Source organism: Jaculus jaculus, chromosome 3, assembly GCF_020740685.1.
Source record: "Jaculus jaculus isolate mJacJac1 chromosome 3, mJacJac1.mat.Y.cur, whole genome shotgun sequence".
NCBI lineage: Eukaryota > Metazoa > Chordata > Mammalia > Rodentia > Dipodidae > Jaculus > Jaculus jaculus.
In genome coordinates, this window is record NC_059104.1 from 166,688,213 (window position 1) to 166,702,235 (window position 14,023).

The following is a 14,023-nucleotide window of genomic DNA, read 5'->3' on the forward strand; positions in this document are numbered from 1 at the left end:
TTCAGAAGGAAATGAACGGATGGCTCATGGGGACCAGACAGCTCTAGGAAAAGGCTCCAAGGGAAACAGGCCATGGAAGGGAAACCAGAGCCAGACTCTCCCTGGGAGGTGAGGTGGGCAGGTGCTGACCAGCAAGGCTGATAAATGAACTGACCATGTCCCTCCCCTGGTGTTGAGAGATGCCTCCCCCACAGCAGGGACTTCTGGCAATGCCACTCCACGAGGTGCGTGTGGGCCAAGCGGGAGGGAGGTAAGGGGCCCAGACTGCCTTCACCACCTCAAGGACACTCCCTCCCCCCCCAGCTCAGACAGAGCTGGCAGAGGACAGGCCTGGGTCCTGCTTGGGAGGCTGGGGTGGGAGGTATGAGGCCCATGATGCTGTCTGTTGGCAGAGAGGAGGCCGAGAGCCCTTCAATCCTGCCTCTCCTCTTTCCTCCTCCCAGACTCCATGCCTCTGCTCAACACCAAACCCAGCTGAGGGCCCTGGGCAGAGAGGGGACTTCAATCAGAATGGAGCAGATACAGTTCCTGCCTCTAGAGGGGCTCCAGAGCTGGTGTGTGAGGGCACTGATGACACAGGCAACTGGAGGTGGACGGAAGGCCTGGATCTAGTGGACGTCCTAGCTTGGACCACTCTCACACAGTGCCATAGACGAAATAGCTCGATCAGGTTCTTGCTAGTTAATTCTGGCTGGCCCGGACCTCACTGTGTAGAACAGGTTGGCCTTAACCTTGGCCTTGAACTTGTAACGTTCCTCCTGCCCTTTTACAGACATTCATCATCATACGTGGCAACAGTGATTCCCCCTGCCCTCTTTTCTGAAGGCCGGACATCCTAGCTTCAGGTGCAGGGTCAAGCCGGTGTCTGGTGGCACGGCTCATAGCTGGCCATCTTTCTGCCCTTTGTGTTTGCACAAAAAACAGGATAAGCAAGCTTTCATCTCCCTCAAAAAGGAACCCGTCTCATCCTGAAGGCTCCACCTTCACGGAGTAATTCCTTCCAAATGCCAGGCATTCTGATCACTTTGGGGGCTGGAGGGATGGATGGGTCAACAAACATGTTGGGGGACAGAAGCACTCAGTCTCACAGTAGGGTGCTTTTACAGTTCACCTGCGCTTACACCACCCAGACTAGGTGCTGGCATCATCTCCATCTGTAATCAGTTATAGCTATGGTCAACTTGACTGGACCTAGAATCACCTGTGAAGGATTAGCTACATTAGGCTAGCCTGTGAAGGGTAATTTTGATTACATTGATTAAGAGGGGGGAAGACCCACCTTAACTATGGGCAGCACCAGTCCATGGCCGGGGTCTTCAGCTGTATAAAAAAGCAAGAGCTGGGCTCGAGAGATGGCTTAGCAGTTAAGGCATTTGCCTGCAAAGTAAAGGACCTTAGTTCAATTCCCCAGGACCCACTTAATCCAGACACACAAGGTAGTGCATGCATCTGGAGTTCATTTGCAGTGCCTAGAAGCCCTGGCACACACATTCTCTCTCCCTCCTTCTCTTTCTCTCTCAAATAAATAAAATAGTTTAAAAAAAAAAAAGGAGAAAGCTAGGCATGGTGGCACATGCCTTTAATCCCACAGAGGTAGGAGGATCATCAAGAGTTCAAGGCCATCCTGAGACTACATAGTGAATTCCAGGTCAGCCTGGGCTAAAGTGAAACCCTACCTCAAAAATAATATTATAATAATAATAATAATAATAAATAAATAAATTAAAAGGAGAAAGCTGGTTATGGACCAGCGTTCATCACTCTGCTTCCTCACTGTGGGCTGAACATGACTAGCTTGCTTCAAGTTCCTGCCACCATGCCTTTCCACCATGAGGGGCTGTACCCTGAAACTAAGAAGAAATAATTTTCCTCTCTTAAACTTTTAAAAAAAAAATATTTTATTTTCATTTCTTTATTTGAAAAAGAGAGAATGGGCACACCAGAGCCTCTAGCCTCTGCAAACAAAATCCAGATGCATGTGCCACCTTGTGCATCTAGCTTAAGTGGGCCCTGGGGAATTGAACCTAGGTCCTTTGGCTTTGCAGGCAAGCACCTTAAACTGCTAAGCCATCACCTCTCCAGCCCTCAAACTTCTCTTTGTCAGGTATTTTGTCCCAGCAATGAGAAGATAACTAATACACTGTCCAATGGAGGAGGAAACAGAAAGAGGCCCAGTGGCTTGCATTGGTCAAAGTCCAGGCAGGGCCCTGGGTCTCAGACTGCAAAGCTTACGGTTTAGTTAGAATCAGAATATCTCCATTGTGGGACTCTGGTTTCCATTTCATTGTAACTCTCTGTTTCCCAAGAGTGACCCCAAACCACCCTCCCAATGATCACTTTCCTGTACTGGCCCAAGCCCTGAGACAAGGTGGACTACCCTGCAACCAAGGAATTCCAATGACCCTACTAGCCCATATTTACCCCTATGGCTCTAAGGGAAGTTGCTTCTGACCAGGCAGGTATTTCCCAAATAAAGCCTGTCTGTGCTGTTGAGTCTTCTCTCTCATTTTCCTAACAATGACCACACTCTGCTGCTCTTCCCTGAGGGAGAAATAAGGTCCCAAGACCAGAGGCTACTTGGATCTGCCCCACAATCCAAGGAAGAGCCTGATCTGAGCCCACAGAAGCAGAGCTCCACCCTGGCCGAAGCCCCTGGCACAGAGACATCTTAGGCACTGCTGGGAGAACTTCAGAGGTGCGAAACTTTGGAGGGTCCTGGAGCCTGGCTCCTCTGCTGGGGGAGAGGACAGAACCCTGCCCCCCCATCTGAAAGAGGCAAGGCAGGAGTGAAGGCTATGGAATCCCTGGAATGTAACATGCATTGTTCCCAGAGTCTGGACTACAGGGCAATCTGGAGAAAGGCTCTGAGAACAATGGGGATCTGGGGAACCCACTTCTGGGACAGACAGGGCAGGGCAGGGAGGGGCACACTTGGGTAAGGTCCTGGAGGTGCAGGTGGCTCAGCAAAACCACAGAGCAGACTGAGCAGTCTAGAAGCCTCTTTTCCCTGTCTCCCCTCTTCCCAGAACCCAGGAGCCAAGCCCAGGCAGTTCCTGCCCCCAGGAGGATGCTGGCATATCCCTCCTTGTGCTGGATCTTCTCTCCTCAGCCTGTGGGATGGGCTTAGTGGCAACCATCCCACGTTTCGCAGACTGAGAAACTGAGGCTTAAGAGACATGAATTAGTTACCCACAGTGAGTCCACACATTAGGGCCATGCGCCCGGGTCCAGTGTTTCATCATTAGCACGTGGATCTTCCTTTTGGACACCCCCATGGCAAATGCTTCCTTGTTCCTCTCCCCAGTCCTGCAGAGCCCGAAGGCCAATCACCCATCTATCTACCTACCATCATCTATCCATCTAGATTTTTTGTTGGTTTGCTTTTTGAGGTAGGGTCTCACTCTAGTCCAGGCTGACCTGGAATTCACTATGTAGTCTCAGGCTGGCCTCAAACTCACAGTGATCCTCCTACCTCTGCCTCCTGAGTCCTGGGATTAAAGGTGTGTGCCGCCACGCCTGGCTCTATTTTGTTGTTGTTGTTGTTGTTTTAAAATATTTTATTTATTTATTTGAGAGAGAGCTAGAGAAAGAGAGAATATGGCTGCAACAGGGCCTATAGCCACTACAAACAAACCTCAGATGCATATGCCTTGTTGTGCATCTGGCTTATGTGGAAACAAACCTGGGTCCTTAGGCTTCACATGCAAGCACTTTAATCATTAAGCCATCTCTCTAACCCCTGTTTTTGTTGTTGTTGTTCTTTGTTTGTTTTGTGGGGGGGGTGGGTTGAGGTAGGGTCTTGCTCTAGCTGAGGCTGACCTTGAACTCACTATGTAGTCACAGGCTGGCCTTGAACTCACAGTGATCCTCCTACCTCTGCCTCCTGAGTTCTGGGATTAAAGGTATGCACCACCATACTGGCTATCCATTAATTATCCTCCATACCCATGTATTCATCTATCCATCTATGCATCCACCCATCCATCCACTGCCTTTATCCATCATCCATCTACCAGTCCCGTATGTACAGAGAGTCTGCAGCTCCAGGCCCAAAGGTCAGGGCTCTGGACATAGAGGATCCACACTCAGACCTCAGGTTGTTCCCAGATCACATGGCCAAGTTCACAAGCCAGGCATCACCAAAGCATTGAGATAAGACCTTATCTGTAGGAAGCCAGCAGGGAAGGCTCAAAGGAAGCTTCTGGAAGAGGTGCCCTGATCTGAATCTGAGAACAATGATATTGTTGAGCCCCAGGGATATGAGAGGAGGGGCTGTTGGGCTGGAGGACTCTGGGGAGGAGGGGGATCAGGTTTGCTAGGTATCAGATGAGAGACTGGGCAGGGAGTATATGCCAGCCTTGGTCAGAGTAGAGTGGAAAGAGCTTCCCACCTGCATGTGGCCAAGCTCATTTTGAGGAGTTAATGACTATTAGTGACTAGAGCCCCTTGCAGGTAGACAGGGTTAGCCTGTGGACCCAGATTCTCTCGGGAAAGCCCTTTCCACGTCCACAGCCTGCACTGGGAACCACACGCAGTTTCTTCCCCTACCTTGGCTCTGTGGCTGGAAAACCTGAGGCTCAGCAAGGCTCCCATGCAGAGAACAGACACCTTCCCCCCCCACAGCCACCCTGATATTTTGGTCAAAGCTCTGGGACCCTCCCAGCGTTCAGGTGCCAGCTCAGTCCTGACGCGCAGCCCTGTCTACCCGTCTCACCTTGAGCTGCACCAGAGCCATTCAGGCGGAGTCTAGCAGAGGAGATGGAGGCACAGTCCCAATGAGGGAGAAAGAGCATGCATGGAGGTAGTGGTGGGCTGAGCTGGCTGAGCTGGGGCCACCTCTCCCCAGGGTCTCCTGATGGACAGAGGGGAATCTAGCCAACGAAGGATTTCCAAGGTCAGAAGGGAGCAGAACCAGTGTCCTACCAGACAAGCGCAGGTAAGCGCCTAACTACATAGGCACCCCTATTGCTACCCTAGGATCCCATCTAGGGCACTCTGGGGACACAGTTTGCTGAGCCCAGTCCTGGCCAGGCTTGTCCAGCAAACATCCCGAGACCCAGAGCAGAGCACAGGGTGACGGGCCTGGCCGCACCCCACCACATCCCCGCAGAGCCCCGTCTCCGGATCTGGCATTTGGAAGCATGGAAAGCATCACTATTAGTTTCCTAGCTTGCCTGATAGGATTGCCCCCATTCACGTCAGGAAGCCGCTGTCACCCTGCCTGGGAGCCACGGGGTCCTTATCAGTGCTGACCACACCCTGGCTTCCCCCCTAGAGTGCTTCCAGAACAATCTCTCTCTGGTACCCTTGTACAAGAACAAGGGCAGAAGCGACTCACTGCTGGACATGTCCATGAGCTGGACCACTGGACAGACACTGAGGCTCTGAGAGGATCAGGCTCTTGAACCAAAGCACCCCACACATCCTCAGCTTCCAGGCCCCTGGCACCCTTTCTTGGTCCTCTCCCTGAGATGTTGAGCAAGGTGAGTGTAATGCCTGGGCGCCTTTGCCTCCTCCATGGCTGCCCGGGTGTACTTGGTGAGATGCGGGAGTTACTCTTGGTCCTGGATTCTATTTATTTATTGTGTGTGGAGTGGTGTATGTGATGCGTGTGTGTCTCTGTGTGTGTGTGCGCGTGCACACACACCCACGTGGGGACCAGAGGAATACGTTGGGTGTCCCACTCCACTGCTCATCCACCTGTTTCCTGAAGATGAACTCTCTTCTCTGAACCCAGAGCTGCCATTTTCCCAAGCCCCCGCAATTCTCTGGTCTCCGCTCCCCACAAATTTGGGATTACAGACGTGTGTCGCTGTGTTCAGCTGTTGACCTGGGTGCTGGGGAATCAAACTCAGGTGGTCTCGGGTCCTTTCAAACGCTCACGCTTTTGTCGCCAGCATTCCCACCCACTGAGGTGTCTCTCTCTCTTGTTCTGGACTCATGACTGAATCCTGAGTTCTGATTTCCTTTCCCCAGAAATGGCAGGATCTCACTTCCTTCACTCCAGCCCATGTCTTCCCCTAGGTTCTCTGCCTCAGGTAGGAGCCCAGGGGACAGCACCCAATCTCAGCCACAGGACGGGCAGTGGCCTGTGGCCATCTAGCTGAGCAAGAAGCTGGAGGGAAGGAGTGGCCATGAGCTGACAGGGTCCTGCATCTGGCTGACAAGTCTCAGTATCCCGTGGCACATGCTGGCCTTCAAGGGAGATTTCTCAGCTGCTCCCCAGAATCCACATCTCTCTTGGAGCACCATGAGAGCACTGCCTTGAATCTCTCAAGAAGCATCTTGGGAGTATCTCATCCTCATCTCTCAGGAGCATCCGTGGGAGCACTATATACCCATCTTCCCAGGAGCCTAGAGGGAGCACTCTGTCTCTCAGGGAGCACGGCAGGTGCCTTGGGAGAGTGGTGTGGCTCTCAGCAGATGCCCAATCATGAAGTTAGGATGAATTGAACCATTTTCCTATTCCTTGTCCTGTCCTTTGTTTTCATTTTATTTCCTTATTCTATCCTATTTTATTATTTTATGTGGGCGTGCATGGGGGGGGAGAGTGCCACGGTGCACATGTGAAGGTTCAAGGATGACCTCTCCTCCCATCTTGTTTGAGACAAGGTCTTTCTTTGACTTCTCACTAGGGAGGCCACAGCAAGCTTCAAGATTCTCCTGACTCCGTCTCCTACGGGCACAGGTTACTTTTGTATCTGGCTTTATGGAGGTGTTAGGAATCTAAAACCCCTGTAGTAGGCAGACTTGTGGAGCAAGTGCCTATAACCACTGAGCAGCCTTCCGGCCCCTTTGTGGTTGTTGTTTTTTTTTTTTTAATTTTGTTTATTTTTATTTATTTGAGAGTGACAGACAGAGAGAGAAAGAGGCACATAGAGAGAGAGAATGGGCGTGCCAGGGCCTCCAGCCACTGCAAACGAACTCCAGACGCGTGCGCCCCCTTGTGCATCAGGCTAACGTGGGTCCTGGGGAATTGAGCCTTGAATTGGGGTCCTTAGGTTTCACAAGGCAAGTGCTAAATCACTAAGCCATCTCTCCAACCCTGTGGTTGATTTTTTAAAATATCTTATTTATTTGTTTATTTATTTAAGAGAGAGAGAAACAGATGTGGGGGGGGAGTAGGGAATGGGTGTGCCAGGGCATTCAGCCACTGCAAGCAAACTCCAGATGCGTGCGCCCCCTTGTGCATCTGGCTTAGGTGGAAACTGGGGAATGGAACCTGGGTCCTTAGCCTTCGCAGGCAGGTTCAGGGATGGCACTGGGGGCTCTAAAGGGGTGATCTTTCGGGCACACTGCACAGCCACCTCTCCCTAGGCCTAGCTCTGGTGGGTGTCGGGACAAAAACTCAGCCTCTCTGGCCTTTCCCATAAACTGTGGCCTCAGTTCCCACCCTGCTGAGCAGACCTGTCCCCTCACCAGACTCCCACACAGCTGTGGGGCTGTCATCCAGCCTCTGATGACATCTTCAAATCTTGTGCCCTGTTGTCTGATCTGTCCCTGGTCTTCCTGAGCCCTTTGAACATGACCCGGGTTGGGGCTAGGTCCCCACTGGTGGGGCTCCCCACAGGTGTGGGATTCAGGCAGTTCCTTCCCCAGTCACTGGCCCCTGTTTCACCTCTTGAAGTGCACACACAGCCACACCTGCTGAGCGTCTTCCCTGACAATGCATTCCCTCCAGTCAGCAAATATTTGCCACCTGTGGTTCAGCCCACCTGCAGGCCACCCAGTATAGCAGTGGAGGGAGAGGAGGCCTCGTACTGGGCCAGCATCATCTCACGCTGCGTCGCCAGAGGATGAAGGCCAGAACTAGTGGAGGGGTGCCCGGGAGCACTGCCAGCTCTGGTGCCCTGCAATAATTGGAGCTTGTCCTGAGGAGACAATGTTAGCAGAGCTTAAAGGCTCTGAGAAGTCTGGCTGACAGCTACAGGTTGGTGGTTGTATTGGAGTTGACTTAGGTGGTTCATGAAAGCATTCAAAAACTTGAATCAGGGCTAGAGAGATGGCTTAGCGGTTAAGCGCTTGCCTGTGAAGCCTAAGGACCCCGGTTCGAGGCTCAGTTCCCCAGGTCCCACGTTAGCCAGATGCACAAGGGGGCGCACGCGTCTGGAGTTCGTTTGCAGAGGCTGGAAGCCCTGGTGCGCCCATTCTCTCTCTCTCCCTCTATCTGTCTTTCTCTCTGTGTGTCGCTCTCAAATAAATAAATAAAAAATTTAAAAAAAAATTTGAATCAGGGCTAGAGAGATGGCTTAGTGGTTAAGGCTCTTGCCTGCAAAGCCTGAGAACCCAGGTTCAGTTCCCCAGTACCCACATAAAGCCAGATACACAAAGTGGCACATGAATCAGGAGTTTGTTTGCAGCGGCTATAGGCCCTACTGTGCCCATTCTCTCTCTCTCTCCCACTCCCTGCCCACGCTTGCAAACAAACAAATTTTAAAGCCAGCCATAGTGGCATGCACAATTATTTCCAGCACTTGGGAGACCAGCGTAGGAGGATCGCTGTGAGTTCAAGGCTACCCTGAGACTACATAGTTAATTCAGTGTCATTCTGGGCTAGAGTAAGACCCTACCTCAAAACAAATAAACAAACAAAAAACTTGAATCAGGGAACAGAACATATAAAAATTATATAAAATGGCATGGCCATTCCCCAGAGTCAGTGCCTAAGAAAACCATCACCACTTTCACCAAAAGCACAAGGCCTTGCTTTATTTTTTGTTTATTTATTTTTGTTTTATTTTGCAAGGCAGGGTCTCACTGTAGCTCAGGCTGACCTGGAATTCACTATGTAGTCCCAGGGTGGCCTCGAACTTATGGTGATCCTTCTACCTCTGCCTCCCGAGTACTGGGATTAAAAGCATGCACCACCACACCTGGCTTGCTTATTTTTTAAAAATATATTTTTTATTTATTTATTTGAGAGAGATAATGGGCGTGCCAGGGCATTCAGCCACTGCAAGCAAACTCCAGATGCGTGCGCCCACTTGTGCATCTGGCTGATGTGGGTCCTGAGGAATCAAACCAGGGTCCTTTGGCTTTGCAGGCAAATGCTTTAACTGCTAGGCCATCTCTCCAGCCCAAGGCCTTGCTTATTATCCCAACATTTTGGACCAAAGCACTGGCTTCTTCAGAGACCTTTGAGCTCTGGGAAAACAAGACTGAGGTTGGTCTCTGGAGGTCCCAGGCCCACATCAGGGCTTTTGATGAACTAGGGGTGGCATCAAGATGGTTGACTGCGTCCCCTGAAGGGGAACAACCAGTGTCCTCTGGTGAGGGAGCATTCCTATGTGTTGTCCCCATGAGTCCCATTTGACACATGAGGAAATGGAGGCACAGGGACACTGAGTATGTCACCCAAGGTGAACAGCATTAGATAGAAAGGATGGGTTGGGAAAGTGTATCTCTCTGATCCTAAGCCACTTGGCCATATTTGTCAATGTACATCGAAGAAAAACTTCTGCCAGCTCTTGTTTTGTTTTCTTTTTGAAAGAGACATTGAGCTGGGCAGCAGCTGGATACCTCAGCATTGCTCTGTTTCCACGGCCTGAAGGACCTGCCGAGGGCATAGTGTGGTCACTACGGTCTTCAGGGACTTGGAGACTTCCAGGGGACCTGTCCACCATCGAGGGAGAAGAGCTGTCCAGTCAGCAGTCCTTGTCACACTCTGCGGAAGAGATTACAGGTCATCCCGGTCTGGTCCCGACCCACTGCCGAGGGCTCGTGTAGAAACGCCTTAAGGACCCTATGCAGTGGACAGTCACGCTGGGCCCCATCTGCCAGATTGGCTTGTTCAAGGTCATGCGCAAGTGGCTGGTATTTGAACCCAGAAATGTGGCTCCAGGTTGACCCCACTTAACTCCATTCTTGCTAGTTGCCCTCCTTCCAAAGGCTCAGGCAGGTTGTCCCTGACCCTGAGTAGCCCGTTCTCTTCAGATCATGCTTTACCCTGCCTCAAAGGAGGCTTGAGTGAGCCATTTGTCCCCTCCCCCTCAAGCAGGAGAGGTGGGCAGGAGGACCCAGGCCTGCTGCTGTCTCTGGCTCTGTTGGGAGCCCCCCACCCTCAGGGCTAGGGCCCTGGCCCAGGCCCATCTGGCCCAGGTGGGGCCCCTCGATGCATCTTGCTCACAGGGCCAATCAATAGACCATGATGTCTGAACGGCATGACCCTTCCCAGCAGAAGGCAGCTCAGTGGCCTCTGCCAATGCCTATGCCTCGGTGAACTTGGCAGGTGGGCCTCGTGCCTCCTTGAGCCCACCCGTGTGAGCCAGGAGTGGCTGCGGGAGGTCTGGGAGGGAGCTGCAGGCTGGTATTCACATCCAGTGTCCCTGCAGTGTGGTCCTTGGGCAGGCTTCTGGGGGCTCTCTGAGCCTCCTTGGCTTCACTGAATTTTCCTCAAGTTCAAGGTTCAGGAGCCATGGTGTGCAGACAGGTGTTGCTGCGCTGAACGCTGTGCGACAGGACGGCCCCCGCCATGCTCTGTTCTCTCCCATGACCTGTTCCTCCCTGTCCTTTCCCGCTGACCCTTGCCGTCACGTCACATTGACAAGGAATGCTCTCGCGTGCTTCAAGGACCATTGCTCCCGTTTGAGGGCTGGCTCTGCATACGTCCCACGCAGGGAGCTCAGACAGCCCCCAGGCAGGTGGCCCTGGGGACCCATCAAGTTCCTGACTGTGTGGCGGAGGCGAGGAGGCCAAACAGAGCGAAGAAGTCAGGTGGGTGGTGGGGGGGGGGGGCGGGGATGGGAAAGCAAAGCAAAGAGGATGTGGGCTGCAGGGCAGGCAGGAAAAGAAAGAAAGCACAGCTCTGGGCTAGAGAAGATGGCTTAGCGGTTAAGGTGTCTGCCTACAAAGCCAAAGGACCCCGGTTCGATTCCCCAGGGCCCACATAAGCCAGATACACAAGGAGGCACACGCATCTGGAGTTCATTTGCAGTGGTTGGAGGCCCTGGTGCACCCATGCTCGCTTGCTCGCTCTCTCTCAAGTAAATAAATAAATAAATAAATAAAATATATTTAAAGGGGGCTGGTGAGATGACTTAGCAGTTATGGAACTTGCCTGTGAAGCCTAAGGACTCAGGTTCAATTCCCCAGTACCCACGTAAGCCAGATGTATAAGGTGGCACACGTGCTTGGTGTTTGTTTGCAGTGGCTAAAGGCCACAACATGCCCATTGTTACTCTATAACTTTTCTCTCTCAAATAAATAAATAAGTAATATTTAACATATATATATATATATATATATATATATATATATAAAATTTATTTATTTATTTAAAGCCAGGCATGGTGGCACATGCCTTTAATCCCAGGACTCAGGAGGCAGAGGTAGGAGGATCACTGTGAGTTCAAGGCCACCCTGAGACTCCATAGTGAAATCCAGGTCAGCCTGGGCTAGAATGAGACCCTACCTCGAAAAAAATAAACCAAACATATACATATACATATACATATACATATACATATACATATACATATACATATACATATACATATATGGAAGCACAGCTCCTTGGGGTGCAGGGGCACCATCCATGTCACCCTGTGCCATCCTAGGCGGCCATGTGTGACATCAGCCCATTAGGACCGTTTTCTGCTTGAGGAAGGGGCTCCTTTTGTGTGCGCACACACGCCAGCTCCCTGGCCTTTCGCTGTCTTTTGTGTTCCTGCATCTCCTCCTGCATTTGTGCGGGGACTGGGCCAGGACAGGGACAATCTGATCATCAGAGTCCCCAGAGCCCAGACCAGGCCTGCTACAGACAGAGCAGACAGCTAAGCTATGCTGACTGAACGACGCTCTCACGTGCCTGTGCCTGAGGACACGGTCTCGGGGTCTGCACGGAAGAAACCCCTCAAGCCCTGTGCCTTTGGAGACACGAGAAACACGCGGGCCGGGGAGTGCAGCGGTCAGGAAGGGTGCTCCCTGCAGGCCAACGCTCATAGCATTGCTGGCCCTGCGGCCCCAGCTAGCCGGGTCTGCAGGCTGTGCCCTGCACAAAGTCTGATTAAGGGGTTCAGGCTGGAGAGGTGGCTTAGCCATTAAGGTGCTTGGCTGGGAAGCCTAAAGACCCCCTCTTGACTCTTCAGGTCCCATGTACGTCAGTCGCACAAGTGATGTAAGTGTGCAAGGTCACACATGCGCATAAGGTGGCGCATGCGTCTGGAGTCCAACTGCCCTGGCTGGAGGCTCTGACATGCCAATTCTCTCTCTCTCCTTCATAAGAAAAGAAAAATTAAGGGGCTCATATCTGATCTCATCCAGACCCCTTTGACCTCTCTCTCTCTCTCCCACTTTCTCTCTCTCTCTCTCAATCTCTGCCCCCTACCTCCCAAGGCTTCCCGGTTACTCCCTTGGGTCTGGGTCCAGAGACTTGGAGTAGGGTATATTATGAGCCGCTCTGAGAGGCTGACAGATAACATGGTCTTGTGATGAGAGGGGCGGTTGTGAGCTTGGCAACCGGACAATTCAAGGCCAGCTCTGCCACACACACCCCCCCCCTAAACTGGGTGAACTTAAAAAGGCTCATTAGCCTCGCTGTGCCTCGGTTTCACAGCATTTAAACAAACTAAGATGTAACTGGCAGAAAACGAAGTCCACTGATCTCGCATGCACATCACCTCTCTGACAAGGTCCCCTGTGCTATAAAATGAAAGTCGTGGTGGCTTCGCAGGGCTGTGAGCATGAAATGAGACCCTTGTCACATTCTCCGCTCAGCGTCCGGCATGCTCAGTTTGCCTAATCCACGGTGGGTTATTATTATTTTCTGCTCATGTGAATTTAGCAACTTCTGTCTCACTCAAGCTTCTCCACAAACGTGCATTTTATCCCTGGAAGACTGAGGAATGTGCCAGGCGTGGTGGCGCATGCTTTTAATCCCAGCACTCGGGAGGCAGAGGTAGGAGGAGCGCCTTGAGTTTGAGGCCACCCTGAGACTACATAGTGAACTCCAGGTCAGCCTGGGCTAGAGTGAGACCTTACCTCGAAAAAAAAAAAAAAAAAAAAAAAACACCAAGGAATGGACAGACAATAGTCTTGGCTTTGCTGTGTTTTCTGAGCAAAGTTAATTCTCTTCTCTGGACCAATACAGAGTTGATCTTAGATGGTCCCCTGAACCATGGCCTCTGGGGTTTGTGTTTATGTGCTGTGATCTGGGCTCTGGGACCCTTGGCTATTCCCACTCAGTGAGAGTTGTGGCCCAGGCCCCGTGGGTTGTGAGCATTCAGAGGACAAGGGAAGCAGCTGTTTTCTTCTGTCAGCTGGCGGGGCTAGCCCCTGAGGTACACCCAAAGAACCCTACATCTGTGTGAGCTCACAGCCCCAAAATGCACTCAGGCATTCCTAGAGATTGCTTTACCTCCCCATACAGCCCCTTGACCCATTTCACATTTGTCAGGAGGAAACTGGAGGAGCCAGAGTGGCCCTTCCTCCCCTCGACCACCCTGGGGACATCCCTGGATCAGATGGGCGTAGAGGTGACAACAGAGAGGAGAATAAATCCTGAAGACACAGCCCCACGTTTTCTCCACATCTGATTCTGCTGGGCCAGGGAGGAGAGCTACGGTCTAGGTTTGGAGAGGAGGAGCCTGATCCCTGGAGAGCGGGAGGTGCTGCCACGGATATTTACTATCTGCCGGCCGGCTGTGGTCTCGCATCCCGCCCTCTCTCCCCTGGGATGGGCCATACGTGGAGACCACGTGGGGAGGCGTGCGGCCTTGCTGAACACACAGGCATGAGCCCAGTAGAACGAGGCCATTCTCCAAGGATCCACTGTGGCTCTGGACAGGCAGGAGAAGGTTGGCATCTTGGCCCCCATTTCCACTGGCTGGCTGACTTTGGCAGCTACTCAAGTCTTGATTTCCTCCTGTGTGACCTAGGATGGTCATATACATCTCCCAAGATGATCACAAGGACCAAAAGAAGCCAGAACTGCTCAGCCAGCCGGAGACATAAGACACAAGAACGGGCCCCAAGACACTCTGTGGTGGGGGACACCACTCTGCTCTCTGTTTCGCTTCTGGTGAAA

The 14,023-nt window shown here is 52.0% G+C and overlaps 1 long non-coding RNA gene across 1 annotated transcript; it reads left to right on the top strand.

Moving 5' to 3' along the window:
- The first annotated feature begins 2,658 nt into the window (after window positions 1–2,658).
- On the top strand, window positions 2,659–5,296 carry LOC123459254. The gene is made up of 3 exons (XR_006636154.1): window positions 2,659–2,695; window positions 4,847–4,936; window positions 5,276–5,296. It is a non-coding gene; the product is annotated as an uncharacterized LOC123459254 (long non-coding RNA).
- The last annotated feature ends 8,727 nt before the right edge of the window (window positions 5,297–14,023 follow it).